The sequence below is a fragment of the Amblyraja radiata genome, chromosome 43 (assembly GCF_010909765.2).
Source record: "Amblyraja radiata isolate CabotCenter1 chromosome 43, sAmbRad1.1.pri, whole genome shotgun sequence".
Taxonomy (NCBI): domain Eukaryota; kingdom Metazoa; phylum Chordata; class Chondrichthyes; order Rajiformes; family Rajidae; genus Amblyraja; species Amblyraja radiata.
This window is the reverse complement of record NC_045998.1, coordinates 6,002,762-6,023,085: the sequence shown is the minus strand read 5'-3', so window position 1 is coordinate 6,023,085 and position 20,324 is coordinate 6,002,762.

Below are 20,324 nucleotides of genomic sequence, written 5' to 3'. Positions count from 1 at the left end.
ACAGCATGACACCCGGTACTTTGGTCAAACTAAGTTCATACCAACCGTTGGTAACACGTTCACACTAATTCTATACTACCCCGCTTTCGCATCCACTGCCTACACATTAAGGGAAATACAGAGAGGTCATTTAATCTACAACCCCGCATATGTTTGAGACGTGGTATGAAACAGAAGCACATAGAGAACCGTCACAGGGCGAATATGCAAACTTCACAAACACAGTACCTGCGGTCAAGCTCGAACCCAGGTCTCTGCTGCTGTGAGGATGCAGCTCTACCAGTTGCGCCACTGTGCCGCCCTTAATTTCGGACACATGCACAAGCAGACCCACGGGATTATTCCATAAACAACGAGAACACAGCTAGTTTTATTCAACACCGCAGCAGAGGAATGCAGGTGTGAAACGAACCGCCAGCGAAATAGACCTCGCGTATGAGCGGTACAGCATCGGTACACACCGTTTGGCGCAGGGCGATGCTCAGTGAATTGAGCATATTGAAGAGTGCTGAAGATAAAATCAGTTATTGATCATAAGGTCATAAGTGATTGGAGTGGAATTAGGCCATTAGGACCATCAGGTCTACTCCCTCCAAACCCCATTTTCCTGCCTTCTCCCCATAATCACTGACACATGTACTAATCAAAAATCCGTCTATCTCTGCCTTAAACATATCCACTGACTTGTCTCTGAAGCCTTCTGTTAGAAATAATTCCACAGCTTCACGACTGACTAAAGACATTTCACCTCATCTCTTTCCTTAAACGTCCTTTATTCCGAGGCTGTGACCTCTAGTTCTAGACTCTCCCACTCTTGGAAACATCCTCTCCACATTCACTCTATCCAAGCCTTTCACTATTCTGTATGTTTCAATAGGTCCATTACATTTTCCCAAACACTAGCGGGTACAGGCCCAGTACCGACATAAGCTTATCATAGGTTAACCTACTCATTCCGGTGATCATTCATCTAAACTTGCTCTGGACTCTCTCCAGAGCCAGCACACCATCCTCAGAGATGTTGCCCAAAATAGTTCACAATGTTCTAAATGCGGCCTTACCAGTGCGTTATAGAGTCTCAACATTATATCCCTGTTATTGTATACAAGCCCTCTTGAAATAAATTCTAGCATTGAGTTTGCTTTTTTTACTACCGATTCTACTTGCAAATTAACTTTTTGGGTGTGCTGCCAAGTAAGTCCCTTTGCACCTCCGATTTCTGGATTCGCTCTCCATTTAGAAAATAGAAACATAGAAACATAGAAAATAGGTGCAGGAGAAGGCCATTCGGCCCTTCGAGCCAGCACCGCCATTGATTGTGATCATGGGAAGCTGAGATCACCCCCCCCCCCACCCGGTGCAGGAGCCTGATCGCCCCTACTCCACGCTCTTCCACCTGGGAACCTGTACAAACACTGGCATTTAAAAACTAACCTCGAGGATTAGATTCAGAGGTAAATTTTCGAGACGAAGAAAGAAGGCACAGAAGTTGTTCCACAAATATTTTTAATTTTTTAATTAAAATTAAAAAAATTTTTTTTATTAGAAGCAAGTGTACAAAAATATAACCAGCGGCATATGACATAATACAGTTATTGTACAATTTTGACTTTTAACTGTAGTTAGAAGAAAAGAAAGGAGAAAAAGCAAGAAAGAGAAAAAGTGAGATGTGCAAAGATAGAACCCCTAGACCACCAAATTGGTGTAGCCAAAGAGTGAATAAATGAAAGAAAGAAGAAAGGAATAGAGAAATAAAAGGAAAAAAAAGAAAGAAAGCAAAAGGTGATGATATACCTGCCTCACATCCCTCCCCACCCATTACCCAACCCGTAATTAGATTTAACTCCAAACTAGTTTTGTACCATACTATCCTTGTAATCCATGAATGGTGTCCATGTCTTCGAAAAGTGCTCTGTTTTTTCTGCTAAGACAAGTCTAATATTTTCCAGATGTAGCGTCTCAGACATGTTTGTAATCCATATTTGTAATCCATATTTCAAGGGTAGGGACAGATGTATGTTTCCAAAATTTGAGTGTTTTTTTTGCCGCTATCAGGGCATAATTAAGGAAACGTCTTTGAAATAATGATAGCTCAGAGCAGACTTCTGACGTACCTAGAATAAACAATTCCGTGTCGGGGTCCAATTTTGTTTTTAGTGTTTTTGAAAAAATAAATACATTTCCTCTCCAAAAATTATGTAACTTTATGCACGAGGCGAAGGAATGTGTTATAGTTGCTTCCTGAAGGATACATTTATCACAAATAGGAGATACATTTTGAAAGATCTTGATCAGTTTAGACTTTGAATAGTAGAGTCTGTGCAGTATTTTAAATTGAATTAACGAACGCCCAACGTTAATCGAACAATTGTGTATCTTCCCATTTGTCTTTTACAATGTTTAGGCCAAGTTCATCTTCCCAAACTCTTCTAATTACTTCTGACGATGGGATTTCTATATTTAAAAGGTGTTATACAGATATGATATTAACTTGTTTGACTTCGAATTTCTATTCATACATTCGTCTAGTGTGTCTGGCAACAAAGTCTGGTAGTCTTGGGTAAATGTTTTCAGATAGTCTCGAATTTGCAGGTATCTGAAATATTGATTACCTTTCAGGTGATATTTCGACTGTAATTCTTGAAATGAGAGAAGAGTTCCATCTCATAAAGATCTCCGAGTTTTTTGGTTCCTAATCTTTCCCAATATATGAACGTTTTGTCTAAAATAGATGGATTGAACAAATGATTATTGGCAATTGGTGAAAGAAGAGATACATTTCCCAGTTTAAGGGTTGACTTCACTTGTCTAAAGATTCGTAAAGTACTGTGGATAATCGGATTTTTCTCATATAGGGTGTTCTGAAATGTCATCTGCAAACGGACTAATCATGCTTGCAACATGCTTATCGAAATCGACGGTATAAACTGCAAACGGTTATGGACCTGGCATCAATTCCAGAGCACACCACCGATAAATAAACTGAAAAACCCCGGCATTTCACCATCACCTTCTATCCCATCATACAATTTTCTACCCACGTAAACGTTAAATTGCATAGCAGCCTTTATTGGTGTACTTCAGAAAACGAGAACAGGGCAGGTGTGAAATAAGATTATAAATGGCGGATTATGTATGGTTTCCATATCTAAAAATCAACATACATTAGTTAGAGGGGACCCAGTTTAGTTTCATCAAATTATTTCTTGGCATGGCGGTTCCCGCATATGAAGAAGGATTGATCAGGCAAGGCTCTATGTTTTGGGCTTCAGAAGAACAGAACCAAATTCTGTTGAAATGTTGCACAGAGAATGTTTACCCGTGTTGAGAGCAGATTAAAATTGGACTAAGCGATATTCAGAAGATCGGTTAGATTTGGGCGCCACCTTCGTTCCAATCTCTCAATTTGCAGTTCCCATAATTATAAGTGTCTTCCTCATCCTGGGCTCGCTGTCGCTGTGTCCAGGCAATGTAATGAATTGATTCCGGGATTGACCTTAAGGAAAGGTGACAATGAAACGACTGAATTTTTCACGGGGCGAGTTGACGCAAGATGTCACCAGAGTGAAGTGGTCGAGGTCCAGCACGAGTCTCGCACGATATAACGGGGGGTAGATAAAGAGTTCCCACGGTACTCGGCATTTCTGTTATTTGTGCGAGTGACTTGTCCGTCTCCCGAGCTTTCGCGTTAAATCTTGAATGAACATCGTGAACTACACGTGACACAAATGATGTAACTTTTTTTTTCACACACTATAAATATCCTCCCTTGGTTGAATTGGCTCATTTGGAGACATGTTTTACTGTGTATGTGGGAGACACAGATGGACTGAGCATAGTACCTCGGTCTTACTGTGTGTGGGAGAGGGGGAGAAAGAGACGTACACTCACAGAGGCAGAGTCTCTCAGCCTGTGTAAGAGGGAGGGAGAGAGAGAGAGAGGCACACACAAGGTGGATGTGAAATCTCACCTGCCTGTTTCAGTGACAGACACCCGCCGCCAGTAAATGAAGACACCCCCATCTGTCTCCCCCTCCTCTCCCTCGACTCCCCCACTTTTTCCCTCCCAACTCCAGTCCCGTCCCGACCCCCTGGGAAACTGAATAGAGCAACAATATAGATATAGAAACTGAAACAATATAGAAACTGAATAGAGCAACATGGCAAAAACATATCTGACACGCTTTACCCCCTTTCTTTGAGATTTTCTGGGAGCCATCTCTGCAAGTGTTCCTGTTAAAAAGATTATCCAACAATGACAATTAGGTGGGACGTCCTCGAAGGACACATGTTCCCTTGTCGATATTGAGACCACCTTTTTTACTCACCTTCTGTCCCCTCTGTCCAGCTTCCGGGTTTACCGTTCGCAGGAGTTCCCACGCGCTATATCTCTAAAATCTGAAGTTAGGTAATGTCTAAAGGAACTGCAGACACAAAATGTTGGTGTAACTCAGCAGGTAAGTCAGATCTGGGAAGAAAAACATAAAAAGCTGGAGTAAGTCAGCGGGTCATGCAGCATCTCTGGAGAAAAAGAATAGGTGGCGATTCGAATCGGAACCCTGCTTCAGACAGCCTAATCGGAATTGAGTCTGAAGATGTGTCTCGTCCCGAAACATCAGCTATTTTTCTCCAGAGATGCTGCTTGACTCGCTGAGTTACTCCAGCTTTTTGTGTCTGTCTTCGGGTTAAACCAGCATGTGCAGTTCACTCCTTACACGGGTCTCTGTACAACATTGATTGGTAGCGTTCCGGACCCTGCTTCGGAAAGGCATCGATCGCTAGTCGGCGAAGAAGTACATGTGAAAAATTTCTCACGGACCATTAAAATGCGTAACCTTTCAGTAAAGTCCCTTTTAAAGTCCCTTTTAAAGATTATAGTTATTTTCTTGAATCTCATTAACATAACTCATGAAGAAGTTGATGTCCATATGCGGATGCAAATCTTTATTTTTATTTATTTTTTTAATTCAATCACACAGAAGACAAGTTTTATTCACCTTCTGTCCCCTCTGTCCAGCTTCCGGGTTCACCGTTCGCAGGAGTTCCCACGGTACCCGCAAGAGTTATTACGGATATCGCACTGGCCACTACGTCCACATAATGTTGCAATGCTCAACCACAAGTGTACAAGTCACTCTTGGAGAAATTCAAACTTTCTTGAATTTTCTCCCGAGTGACCAAGATACACGATTACCTGCCGTTAACGCTACGGTGGTCCACGGTGGTCCACGAATACCGTACTGTTATCGCACGAGGTTCCCACGATGTTAAACTCTGGTTAACTCTTGCGTCAAGTCGCTTGGAATCATCAAAACCCTTTGTTTTGCGTGGAAACCAGATAAACCGGACCCTGGGTGCGTATAGTGATATAGTGAGCAGAATATAGTTATACAGCTAAAGAATAAGCACAAGTTAAGAAAGGGACGCGGCGATGTGGTTTGGGAGTTCGGCAATGCATGCTGAGCACAGGAAAGGTCCGTGGAAGTGCCTGCTTCCGGAATTCCACCATGCATAGATTGTAGTTCAATAAAGAGGCCGTCAAAAAATGTGCGTTAAATAATTTGATCGCAGGCTCTTCACTTCAATTACTCGGAGTTTAATAAATAGGCCCTTGCATTAATTTGGCCTTAACAATCGTGAAAACGGAACATATAGATAAATAGAAAATAGGTGCAGGAGTAGGCCATTCGGCCCTTCGAGCCTGCACTGCCATTCAATATAATCATGGCTGATCATCCAACTCAGTATCCTGTACCTGCCTTCTCTCCATACCCCATGATCCCTTTAGCCACAAGGGCCACATCTAACTCCCTCTTAAATATAGCCAATGAACTGGCCTCAACGACCTACTGTGGCAGAGAATTCCAGAGATTCACCACTCTCTGTGTGAAAAATGTTTTTCTCATCTCGGTCCTAAAAGATTTCCCCCTTATCCTTAAACTGTGACCCCTTGTTCTGGACTTCCCCAACATCGGGAACAATCTTCCTGCATCTAGCCTGTCCAACCTATTAAGACATTTGTAAGTCTCTATAAGATCCCCCATCAATCTTCTAAATTCTAGCGAGTACAAGCCGAGTCTATCCAGTCCTTCTTCATATGAAAGTCTTGACATCCCAGGAATCAGTCTGGTGAACATTCTCTGTACTCCCTCTATGGCAAGAATGTCTTTCCTCAGATTTGGAGACCAAAACTGTACGCAATACTCCAGGTGTGGTCTCACCAAGACCCTGTACAGCTGCAGTAGAACCTCCCTGCTCCTATACTCGTATTTGGATACCTATGCCGTATTTGGATGGGTTTCCGCTGTTGGGTACCAGCTATTTAACTAGAAAATTATTCCATATACCTTCCACTCCATATGTGGAAATGTTGCCCGTCGGATTACGATTAACTATTTCCGATGTATGTGCTCTAGCTCTTGATTCCCCAACTCTGATAAAACGACTATGCCTTCAGCCTATCTATTCCTTTGATAGGCGGAATGGCCTAATTTCCTCCTATCAGTTATGACCTCATGACCTTAACGACTTGATAACCTCGATAAAGTCACCCCGTTAATAGCAAACCATCAGTGCACCATGCAACGCGAATACGGGGAAACATCCTCCAAGCGGTGTGAGCGGAGTGCCATTGACCACAGTCATTGTGGAAAGAGGGTCACATTCAATAGACAATAGACAATAGGTGCAGGAGTCGGCCATTCGGCACTTCGAACCAGCACCGCCATTCACTGTGATCATGGCTGACCGTCCACAATCAGTACCCCGTTCCTGCCTTCTCCCCATATCCCTTGATCCCGCTATCTTTTAGAGCTCTATATAAATCCCTTTTTAAAGCATCCAGAGAATTGGCCTCAACTGCCTTCTCAGGCAGAGAATTCCACAGATTCACAACTCTCTGGGTGAAAAAGGTTTTCTACCCCTCCGTTCTAAATGTCCAACACCTTATTCCTAAACTGTGGCCCCAGGTTCTGGGCTCGCCCAACATCTGGAGAATGTTTCCTGACTCTAGCGTGTCCAATTCCTTAATAATCTTATATGTTTCAATAAGATCACCTCTCATCCTTCTAAATTGCAGCGTATAGTCGCTCCATTCTTTCAACGTATCACAGTCCCGCCATCCCGGGAATTAACCTCATGAACCTACGTTGCACTCCCTGAATAGCAAGAAGGTCCTTCCTCAAATTTGGAGATCAAAACTGCACACAATACTTCAGGTGTGGTCGCACTAGGGCCCTGTACAACTGCAGAAGGATCTCTTTGTTCCTATGCTCAACTCCTCTTGTTATGAAGGCCAACATGCCATTAGCTTTCTTCACAGCTTGCTCTACCTGCATGCTTACGTTCTGTGACTGATGAACAAAGACACCCAGATCTCGTTGTACTTCCCATTTTCCTTACTTGACACCATTCAGATAATAATCTGCCTTCGTGTTCTTGCCACCAATGTGGATGAACTCACATTCATCCACATTAAACTGCATCTGCCATGCATCTGCCCACTCATCCAACCTGTCCAAGTCACCCTGCCTCCTCATAGCATCCTCCTCACAGTTCACACTGCCACCCAGTTTTGTGTCATCTGCAAGTTTGCTAATGTTCCTTTTAAACCCTTCATCTAAATCATTGATGTATATTGTAAGTAGTTGCTGTCCCAGTATCGAGCCTTGCGGTACCCCACTAGTCACTGCCTGCCATTCTGAAAGGGACCCGTTAATCCCTACTCTTTGTTTCCTGTCTGCCAAAAAAATTCTATCCATGTTAGTACCCTACCCCCAATACCATGTGGTCTAATTTTGCCCACTAATGTCCTATGTGGGACGTTACCAAAGGCTTTCTGAAAGTCCAGGTACACTACATCCACTTGCTCTCCCTTGTCCATTTTCCTAGTTACATCCTCAAAAAATGTCAGAAGGTTAGTCAAGCACGATCTTCTCTTCGTAAATCCAAGCTGATTCGGACCGATCCTGTTACTGCTGTCCAAATGTGCCGCTATTTCATCTTTTATGAATGACTTCAGCAGCTTCCCCACCACGGATGTCAGGCTAACTGGTCCATAATTCCTTGTTTTCTCTCTCCCTCCTTTCTTAAAAAGTGGGATAACATTAGCTATCCTCCAATCCACAGGAACTGATCCTGATTCTATAGAACACTGGAAAATGATCACCAATGCGTCCTCGATTTCTGGAACCACTTCCTTACGTAACCAGATGCAGGCCATCAGGCCCTGGGGATTTATCAGCCTTCAGTCCTATCGGTCTACCCAACACCGTTCCCTGGCTAATGTGAATTTCCTTCAGTTCCTACTTCACCCAAGGTCTTCTGGCCACTAGTACACCTGGGAGATTGTTTGTGTCTTCCTGAGTGAAGACAGATCCAAAGTACCTGTTCAACTCGTCTGCCATTTACCTCGAGTTCCCCGATCAAATCCGGTTCATTACATAACAACTGTCAGGTCTCGCGTTTGATCTAGTTTCTGTTTCTTATTGGTTTTTAGTATTAGAGTTTGCATTCTTGTTTTATTTTGGTGTCTCACATCTCCTCTTGTTTCAGGTCCCATTTCCTGTCAGGTCGTTTACCCTCATGTGATTGTTGGCCACGCCCTGATGTGTTTCACCTGTGTCTCGTTATCCCCTGCTAGTCTGTTGGCCACGCCCTGATGTGTTTCACCTGTGTCTCGTTATCCCCTGCTAGTCTGTATTTAAGCCTTTTGTGTTTTAGTTCCCATTGCCAGTTCGTGGTGTATGCTACTTGGTATCACCTCGTTCCTGCTCTCGAAATCTTGTGACCTTGTGATCTCGACCTTTGCCTGTATTTTCGACCACTGTTTCTTGCCTGCTCCTATATGGTACTGTTGCCTCTGTTTTGCCTACCTGTGTACTGACTTGGACCGATTAAACGCCGAAGACTGATCTGCCCCGTGCCTGAGCCTGCATTTGTGTCCTCCTCCTCGTTCAGTTCTGACATTACGAACTGGCCAACAATGGACTCAGCGGGCTCTGATCCTTTTCGTGCAGCGCTCCAGAAGCAAGAGGAGCGCATCTCGCATTACGAGGGTCAACTCTCCTCGATCGTCGCCGGGTTCCGGGATCTCGGCGAGCGTCAGCAGGGGTTCCAGGCAGACATCGGTTCACAGGTGAACACTTTAAGTTCTCGGTTTGAAGACCTGGTTACTCGGCTGAATTCTTTGTTTCCTGCTGCTGCTCCCGTGCCTGCCGAGTCTGTTTCCTTGTCTGTGTCTCCAGGAGCTCCGATGGCCGCGGCTGCTGCAGCATCTCCATTCGTCCACCTGGCAAGACCGGAACACTTTTCGGGGGAATCGGAGAAATGTAGACCTTTTTTGATTCAGTGTGGACTGCATTTCGAACTTCAAGCGGCTTCCTTTTCATCAGAACGCTCAAGGGTAGCCTTTATCATCACGCACCTGTCGGGTAGGGCGGAGGCTTGGGCCACGGCGGAGTGGTCTCGGAATTCTCCTGTTTGCCAGACATCGGTCCTGTTCATGGAAGCTCTGTCCCGCACGTTTGATCACTCCAATCCTGGCCGAGAGGCTTCACAGAACCTGGTCTCCATGAAACAAGGTAATCGCTCTGTTATGGATTTTGCTATTGACTTTCGAACTGTTGCTGCTAAGGGTGGATGGAATGAGGCTGCTTTGTTGGATGCTTTTCGCAATGGATTGTCTGAAGCTATCAAAGATCAATTGGCTCCTCTAACCCTGCCTTCCGACGTCGAGTCTATGATTTCCCTGGCTATCCAAATTGACGCTAGGCTCAGAGAAAGAGATCGAGAGAGGAGATCGGCTGCAGTTCGGTCCTCCTCCCAGCAGTGGCGGCAGCGTCGCCCTTCACCTTCTAGTCGGGACTTCTTCCCTCTCGGCCGGTCCAGTCAGCCTACAGCGCCACCTGCATCTTCGGAGGAGCCCATGCAGGTGGGACGAGCCAAACTCAGTCCGGAGGAACGGCAGCACCGCCTAAGGGAAATGAGGTGTTTTTACTGTGGTGAACTGGGACATTTGTTGAACAGCTGTTCAGTAAAAGACAAAGCTCACCAATGAAAGAGAGGACATTGGTGAGTTGTACCGCTCCTATGAGCCGTTCCTCTCGTCCATTGTCGACGGTACAATTGTTGGTGCATTCCCAGTGGCACTCCCTGCAGGCTTTGGTTGATTCTGGGGCAGATGAGAACTTCATGGACATTCGCTTGGCTGATGAATTGAAGCTGGAACGTGAACAGCTTCAAGATCCTATGGAGGCTAGTGCACTGGATGGGCGCCTACTGTACAGGGTAATTCACCGAACTCAACCTGTTCAACTCATCGTGGCAGGTAATCACCTTGAGACCATCAGTTTTCATCTCCTCGACTGTCCTCTTCATCCTCTGGTTTTGGGGCTCCCTTGGCTGTCTTACCATAATCCTCACATGAACTGGGGTACTGGGGAAGTAATTTCTTGGGGGAATAACTGTAAACTCATCTATCTGCATGATTCTTCTCCTGAGTCTATGAAGGATCCGTCAAGGAGCAGTTTGCTGGGATCTTCCAGGACCACCCTCCGGCAGCCTCCCCGTTCAAGGGAGGAGGATTTTCCAGATCTCACCAAGGTTCCCTCATATTATCTAGACCTAAAGGAGGTGTTCAACAAGGCCAAGGCCACATCTCTTCCGCCGCATAGACCGTACGACTGCTGCATCGACCTTCTGCCAGGTACAGCGCCTCCTAAGGGCCATCTCTACTCCTTGTCTTCACCTGAGCGGCTCGCCATGGAAAAGTACATTGACGATGCCCTTGCTGCTGGGATCATCAGACCTTCTTCTTCACCTGCAGGAGCTGGATTCTTCTTTGTGGATAAGAAGGATGGAACACTTCGGCCCTGCATTGACTACAGAGGACTCAATGACATTACTGTTAAGAACAGATACCCTCTTCCTCTTATCTCCTCTGCATTTGAACTGTTAAAAGACGCTGCAGTATTTACTAAGTTAGATCTTAGAAATGCGTATCATCTGGTGAGGATAAGGGATGGGGATGAATGGAAAACTGCGTTTAACACACCCAGTGGTCATTATGAATATCTGGTCATGCCGTTTGGTCTTACTAATGCTCCAGCAGTTTTTCAAGGCATGGTTAATGAGGTATTACGGGACATGCTGAACCGATTTGTGTTTGTGTACCTTGATGACATTTTGATTTTTTTCTCCAGACGAGACTTCCCATGTGCAGCATGTACACCAGGTGCTAGAACGTTTGCTCCTGAATGATCTGTTTGTGAAAGCTGAGAAATGTGAATTTCATGTTAACACTGTTCAATTCCTTGGTTATGTTGTATCACCTGCTGGTATACAGATGGACCCGAGCAAGGTCAGTGCTGTGGCCACCTGGCCTACACCCTCCAGTCGTAAGCGACTTCAGGGGTTCCTTGGGTTTGCTAATTTTTATAGGAAGTTTATCCGGAACTTTAGTGTCACTGCTGCACCACTCCATGCTCTTACCTCACCCCACGTGCCTTTCTCTTGGTCCTCTCAAGCAGAAACTGCATTTCTGAGACTCAAGAGGAGCTTCTCCTCAGCCCCCATCCTGGTTCACCCTGACCCGTCACTCCAGTTCGTGGTTGAGGTGGACGCCTCGGGTGTGGGCATCAGGGCCGTACTCTCACAGAAATCCCCCACAGATGGTCGATTACATCCCTGCGCTTTCCTCTCTAAGAAGCTTTCTCCTGCTGAGAGAAATTACGATGTGGGTAACCGTGAACTGTTAGCGGTTAAAACAGCCTTGGAGGAATGGAGACATTGGTTGGAGGGTACCAAGCAGCCGTTTCTAGTTTGGACAGACCACAAAAACCTGGAATACATCAAGTCAGCCAAACGCCTCAACTCGCGCCAAGCAAGGTGGGCTCTCTTCTTTAATCGATTTGATTTTGTACTGTCTTACCGCCCTGGTGCCAAGAATGGCAAACCTGATGCTCTCTCCAGACAGTTTGATCCTAGAAACATAGAAACATAGAAAATAGGTGCAGGAGTAGGCCATTCGGCCCTTCAAGCCTGCACCGTCATTCAATATGATCATGGCTGATCATCCAACTCAGTATCCTGTACCTGCCTTCTCTCCATACCGCCTGATACCTTTAGCCACAAGTTCATTGGCTATATTTAACTCCCTCTTAAATATAGCCAATGAACTGGCCTCAATTACCTTCTGTGGCAGAGAATTCCAGAGATTCACCACTCTCTGTATGAAAAATGTTTCGTTCTTCTCCCTGCTTCCACCTGGCAGAAGGTACAGAAGCTTGAAAGTGCATACCACCACTCAGTAACAGCTTGTGCACCTCTTATCAAGCTTCTGGACAGCCCTTTCATAAGTTGGGTTATTATCCAATTCACCTCTACCCCATTGAGAACACTACACTTTGTCCATGGAAATAGTGTGCTACAATGCTGAGAATAATGTTCTGAACTCCGTATCTTCCCCTTCGCTCTGTCTATTGTACTTGACTTTGACTTGATTGTATTTATGTATGGTGCAACTGATCTTTATGAATAGCATGCAAAACAAAGCTTTTTACTGTACGTTGGTACGCGTGACAACAATAAAGCTTCCTAGACCTGTTTGCATTGCCAGCTTTGCCAGCTCCATTCTGCTTCATAGCCTCAAAACTCCTCAATGACCTTCCTATGAAATCGATAGGTGCATGTGTCAGAGCATTCCTACTCAGACCCTCTGGTTATTTCTAATAGGACTCCTGAGGTCACCAAGGGCATTGTCTTCAAATATATGCTTCACCTGTTCTATTGCAGTAAAGTATTATCCTTCACTCCATTGCCTGCCTGCTCTTCCATGTCATCCATACTTCAGTAGATGGCTACCTGAACCAAATTTATCTGCGCTATGGAACAGTGCCAAGTAATTACAACCCAGTTGATTCTTCAATGATGATCAAATTCTTTGAATCAAACCCGAGGGACGGTATAAAAGCCTTAATTAGAATGGTGCAGATTAATCAACTACAGTCAGGATATGTAAAAAGAATATTTGACTTACTTGATTACATTTGAGAAGATGAAAAGAAAGCTTGATTAGCACGTGTGTTTGATCTATTTTGCAAGGTTTCTAACAAGGTTCTATATAGCAAGGCTTTTCCCCAAAAGGTAACAGGAGATGGGATCAAAGGGAGAGTATCAAATTACATCCCAAACTGTAAGTGGTAGAAAAAGATGCTAAAGATTAACTGTTTCTGTAAATGGAAAGCTGTCAGAATTTCTGCAGGGCTCTGTTTTCCCTATCTTTAAGTGTGTAAAATAATGATTTAATTTAAATATAGGATCCATAACAAGGATATTGGTTATGTTTTCACAGATTCATTGGGAAATATTTATGAAGCAATTCTAAAATATCCCTATATTATGGTCAGGTGTAAATATATCATATCATAAGGCTTGTATGGTCACCATAAATACAATACTGCAAGTATACAATTCCAATGGCATGTCTCCAAGAAATTTTGTTTTCGTTTTGTTGGTCCTTTCCCCATATCGAAGGTCATATTGATCCTGACCCATCCCCTAAGGTTTCAACTCCCATTCTGCCTGCTTCCTGTTTTGTTGGGGCGGTTACTTGGGAGATTGAGAAGAGAGTTTCCGAGGCAACTGCTGGTGTTCAGTCTCCGCTAGGGTGTCCTTCTAATCGTCTGTTTGTTCCCGAGTCTCTTCGTTCACAGGTGATTCACTGGGCTCATACGTCTCGGATCTCCTGTCATTCCGGTGTCCGCCGAACCCTGTTTGTGGCCAAACAGCGGTTTTGGTGGCCTTCCATGGAGAGGGGGATTAAGGAGTACGTCGCCGCCTGCAGTATTTGTGCTCAGAACAAGACCTCCCGTCGGGCCGCCTTTGGCCTCCTGAATCCGCTGCCTGTCCCCTCACGCCCCTGGTCAGACATCTCCATGGACTTTGTCACGGGCTTGCCCTCTTATGAAGGTAACACCTCAGTCATGACTGTAGTGGACAGATTTTCTAAGATGGTCCATTTCATTGCGTTGCACAAGCTTCCCTCCGCCAAGAAGACGGCAGAGGTCATGCTGTCTCATGTTTTTCGCATTCATGGATTTCCCAGAGACATTGTGTCTGACCGGGGGCCTCAGTTCGTGTCCAGGTTTTGGAAGGAGTTTTGTTCTCTGTTGGACGCCACGGTCAGCCTTACATCTGGTTATCACCCGGAATCCAATGGACAGACTGAACGCCTTAACCAGGAATTGGAGACAGGACTGCGGTGCTTGGTGGCACAGAACCCTTCAACTTGGAGCAAACACCTTATTTGGGTGGAGTATGCACACAACACACTTCCTTGCTCATCCTCTGGTCTCTCTCCATTCCAGTGTGCCTATGGTTATCAACCGCCATTGTTCCCTGCTGTGGAGAAGGAGTCCAGTGTGCCCTCCGCTCAGGCTCTCGTCCGTCGCTGTCGCAAGGTTTGGAATGGGGCTCGTCAGATGCTGTTGCGCAGTTCTGCGCGTTACAAGAGGATGGCTGACCGTGGAAGAACGCCGGCTCCAGTATACTCGCCTGGTCAAAGGGGGTGGCTCTCCACTCGAGACTTACCGCTGAGGGTGGAATCCCGGAAGCTGGCTCCTTGTTTTGTTGGTCCTTTCCCCATATCGAAGGTCATCAATCCTGTGGCGGTTCGTCTCAAACTCCCCCGTGCCATGAGGGTCCACCCTACTTTCCATGTCTCCCGTCTGAAGCCATTTAAGGAGAGTCCTCTGGTCCCTGCCTCCACACCCCCTCCGCCCCCCCGGTTCCTTGATGGGGGTCCAGTGTTTACGGTCAGCCGGTTGCTGGGGATGCGCCGGCGTGGTCGTGGTTGTCAGTATCTTGTGGATTGGGAGGGGTATGGACCTGAGGAGCGGTCTTGGGTGCCAGCTCGCAACATATGCGACCCGGAACTTATCAGGGACTATCGGCGCCAACATCCTGAAGATCCTGGGCTGTCAGGAGCCGGCCGTGGAGGGGGGGGGGGGGGGGTACTGTCAGGTCTCGCGTTTGATCTAGTTTCTGTTTCTTATTGGTTTTTAGTATTAGAGTTTGCATTCTTGTTTTATTTTGGTGTCTCACATCTCCTCTTGTTTCAGGTCCCATTTCCTGTCAGGTCGTTTACCCTCATGTGATTGTTGGCCACGCCCTGATGTGTTTCACCTGTGTCCCGTTATCCCCTGCTAGTCTGTTGGCCACGCCCTGATGTGTTTCACCTGTGTCTCGTTATCCCCTGCTAGTCTGTATTTAAGCCTTTTGTGTTTTAGTTCCCATTGCCAGTTCGTGGTGTATGCTACTTGGTATCACCTCGTTCCTGCTCTCGAAATCTTGTGACCTTGTGATCTCGACCTTTGCCTGTATTTTCGACCACTGTTTCTTGCCTGCTCCTATATGGTACTGTTGCCTCTGTTTTGCCTACCTGTGTACTGACTTGGACCGATTAAACGCCGAAGACTGATCTGCCCTGTGTCTGAGCCTGCATTTGTGTCCTCCTCCTCGTTCAGTTCTGACAACAACAAATCCAGAATCGCCTTCTCCCTGGCAAGCTCCAGTACAAGCTGCTCTAAGAATCCATCTCGGAGGCACTCCACAATCTCCCTTTCTTGGGGTCCAGTACCAACGTGTTTTACCCAGTCTACATCCCAGGTGATTGACAGCAACGCCGCACGTGGGTTTGAATGGGAGGAAATTCGTGAAATTACCACATGTTGGGCAATCCATAAAGGTACCTTTTGGATAGCGACATAAATTTGTGTATCTGGAGCCTGGACCGGACTCTCTTCCTCAGCCGCTGGACTTGGCGCTAAGTGCGGATTTATTAAATAACCGATATTTCATACCGCCCTTCAGCTGCACCTTGAACTTAGACTCTGTCGCCGCCCAAATAAATGTGTTTGTATTGCTGCTGAAATTACTCAGCAAATACCCGACTTCATTAAAAAAAATATTCGGAATCATTCTAGTCTCCTCTTGTCCTTGTTATCTGATAATAAACAAATTATGCGGCTGTCGCCAGCCACAGGAGGATTCAAGATTCAAGAGAGTTTATTGTCATGTGTCCCAGATAGGACAATGAAATTCTTGCTTTGCTTCAGCACAACAGAACATAGTAGGCATTGACTACAAAACAGATCAGTGTGTCCATATACCATTATATAAATATATACTCACATGAATAAATAAACTGATACATTGCAAATACACAGATAATGGGCTATTAATGTTCAGAGTTTTGTTTGAGTTGAGTTCAATAGCCCGATGGCTGTGGCGAAGAAGCTGTTTCTGAACCTGGATGTTGCGGATTTCAGGCTCCTGTACCTTCTACCTGAAGGTAGCGGGGAGATGAGTGTGCGGACAGGATGATGTGTGTCCTTGATGATGCTGCCAGCCTTTTTGATGAAGGTTCCCGAGAGGGCGAAGAGTAGACGACATAGACCTCCTACTGCTCCTCATCTGAGGGTCACAGCGTTTCTCCCCTTGCGTGGACCCTTCAACCTCTTACGGACCCGGCTAGCCACTAAAATGTCCGGGATTGTGACGGCATAGAGCAGCAGGATAACAGCGAAAGTAAGGAGCGGAGTTAAAACTGTATCGAACCAGTCCAATGTCACCCATCCGGGCTCAGTGTAATAACTTTGCGAGACATCAAAATAAAACATTGCACATTAGTTCCGCGTTTTCAAGCGTGAAGTAGACGGGAATGTTTGTCAGGTACAAGAGGATTCCGATTGCTGATAGAGACATAACCGCAGATTACCCGGTACAATATTTCGTTTTTAGTTTCCAGCAACAAATGGCGATAAACCGATCAAAGGTGAAAGCTACGGTGAACCAGACAGAAACCAGACCAGACAGACCAGACTAAAGAATGTATATTTTTTGTATTTCGCAATACAATGTTTAGTTTAGTTTCGTTTCGTTTCGTTTCGTTTCCTTTAGTTTAGTTTAGAGCTATAGCGCGGAAGCAGGCCATTCGGCCCACCGAAACGGCGCCGACCAGCGATCCCGCCCACTTACACTATCCTATAGGGGGGGTTGCACGTAAGGTTCATAGGGCTTGACGCACGGAGCCGCTCAATTAATCTGGAGGACATCGCAGCTTCCGGTATATGTTGTCAATACACGCAACGCGTACTTTCCTACCTGTTAAAAACCGCTAAAATTGTGAATTTTTGAGCTGTAAATAATTGTGGAAGTCGGGGTAAGCGTGAGAGACATGTACCCAACTTCAGAATTCGAAAAGTGAAGCGAAGTGAAGGTAAAGAGAAGCGAGAGCTGAAGGGACAACAACAGCTAAAGTGCTTGGCGAACATTGGCCGTGCAGATATCGAGATTGAAAATATTGGGAATTATCGCCTTTGCTCACTGCATTTCATCAACAGTAAGGCATTATTTGTGGTTTTCCTTGATTTCTTTGGTATCTAAAAAGTCTCAGAAGTGATAAATCTGGCTGTGAAATTTAAAAATCGCCCATGGTTCTGAAGTGGGTTTTTACATGCAAAAAGAAAACGGTTCTGCAGATAAATTTATCATTAAAAAAATCTCCAGGCTTACGAGTGATGTGTGGAAAAGTATGTCTTCTATCATTATGCGATTGAGATGTATATTTTGGCAAATAATAAAATGTCCTGACAGCTTAAACACCCACTGCCTTTCAATAGGATATTGTCAATTTGCTGAGGTTGATTATGTCCAATTAACAGCTAACAATCCTTGCATCTGAATAAAATGTAATTCAAAACCCACGTGTGGTTTGCGAATTTTTTAATGATGAATTTTGCTTCAGAGGCGTTTTCATTTTGTATGTAAAAACCCACATGAGAACTATGGGCGATTTAAACATTTTGCAGCCAGATTAATCACTTCTGACTTCCGGTTGGCGCCACGATGTGAGTGGAATCGCGCCATTACAGCTCCGAAAAAAACTGGATTTAAAACGGGGGTAAAAGGGTCAAACAAACGCACTTACCACAGGAGATCGATTGTGAACGGCTCCGGCAGCGTTTAAAAGGTGCGTGACGTCATCAGGCGCGCGATTTAAGAAGAAATTATGACCCAGCGCTCCCCCACCCCCACCGCTGGAAAAAAAGCTACGAGAAAAGAAACTGGCCTCAGCTCGGGTGCAACTGCTGCTTCTCAAGAAGATATCTCACAGAGGAAAGCTGAAATGGAGGAACTTAAGACTACCATTCTAGGTGAGATAAAGAAGCAGAGGAAGGAGTATATGGAGGAGATAAAGAAGCAGAGGAAGGAGTATATGGAGGAGATAAAAAGTTTAAAAGCGGATATGCTGGTGTCTCACGAGAAAAATAAAGAAGATAAAGAAGACTTAATAAAACAAGTTATAACGACGGTAAAAAGTATGATGGATGAGTGGAAGGAAAAGGCTAATGCCGAGTTACAAACTCAAATTGAGGATGTAAAGGAAATAGCTGCTGGGATGGAAAGAAAGCTGGATGACAAGATAGATCCTACTATAATTTCGCTAGACCAACAAGGCGAAGCAATTAAAGAGCTAACTAAAATTGCTGAAGTGAATACTAAGGAGACCGAAAAACTCCGTGCCGAGAACAAACGCCTCTTAGAATTATTACATAAAACAAACGAGAAATGTATTGATCTGGAGGGACGCCAACGCCGTAAAAATTTGCGTATAGTTGGTCTGAGCGAAGGTCGTGAGGGGAGTCAAGATCCTCGAAAATTTGTTGCTAAACTTTTAATGGATATTTTGAATTTGGATCATGAACCCCTGTTGAGCCGTGCACATAGGGCTCTAAGACGGGCCCCTGGGATAGGTTCATCGCCCAGACAAATGATTGTAAAAGTGGCCTTTGACCATGTCTTCGAAGACATGATGAAGATTATAATAAAAAAGAGAAACCTGAAATACGAGGGAGACAACATCAGTATTTTTAGAGACTTCCCAGCAGAAGTGGCCAAGAAAAGAGCACTATTTAAAGAAACAAAAGGTATCCTGAGGAATGTACAGAATACTAAGAATCTGAGATATGGCTTGATGTACCCAGCAATACTGAGAGTAACTTATGATGACAAGGAATATCGTTTCGTTAAGCATACTGAAGCATTGAAATTCGCCCGAGGCATACAGCAGAAGCCAGAAGATGAAGAGAGAGAAGATGCGGAGGAAGAACCTGAGGGAGAAGGAGATGACTGAACTTTTATCATCGACCTGTGGTTATGAAATACTCACTTAGAAGGAAGTGGAATAATGGGCATTTAGTAGTAGTTCTGTATTAATTATTAGAAAATATTTAATTATTCCATGATAATAGTATTACATATTATAGTATTAAATACAATTGATATTAGTAATTAGCAAATAGTAATATGAATAATAGAAATAATTACTAAGTACTAAGTATATAAAGTTAGTACCCCACCCCAATATATATAGCATTTGAGATAGGAGCTGGTATAATCAACATCTTTTTTTTATTAAAAAAACGGAAGTCTTTAGATTAATGGCCACGTTAGTGTGGCTTTCACTTTCACATACTACACACTATACAAGTGTAGTTTCTTTTTTTTCTGAGCACCCTATTAACACCCTTTACTTTTTTTTTATTATTGATATTTCTTATTGTTTTTGTTTTTTATTGATATTATATTATATATTATTTGAATGTAGATGTGAAGGATATTGTGTATTTAGTTTAAGAAGACATAGATGTGGATTAAGGTGGAAAGAAATTCTCATTGGATTGATGTCCGGGTGCAACGGGGAGCTGGGTGAGTCAAGAAGGCTACTCCAAAATAAGCCGCCCTAATAGTAAAATGCATGATATAAAGGTGAAGACTGGGGGTGATGGAGTAACCTTCTGCAGTTGGAATGTAAAAGGAATTAATGAACCAATTAAAAGGGGAAAGGTGTTAGCTCAGTTGAACAGATTGAAGACAGATGTCATTTTCCTTCAAGAGACTCATCTTAAAAAAGATGCTCAACATAGATTAACAGCTAAATGGATTTCTAAGGTGTATCATTCTACATTTATTCATAAATCTAGAGGAGTTGCAATAATTATTCGCAAAGGTATACCTTTCATACAAAGTTCTATTATAGAGGATAAAGAAGGCAGATATGTAATAATTACAGGGGAATTATATTCAAAAAAGGTAATTTTAATGAATATATATGCCCCTAATTTTGATAATCCATTATTTTTTAAGAAAATATTTAATAATATTCCTATATCTACTCAACACAATTTAATAATTGGAGGTGATTTAAATTGTACTTTAGATAATTATCTAGATAGATCATCCGCAAAAAGGAAAGCTGCCTCG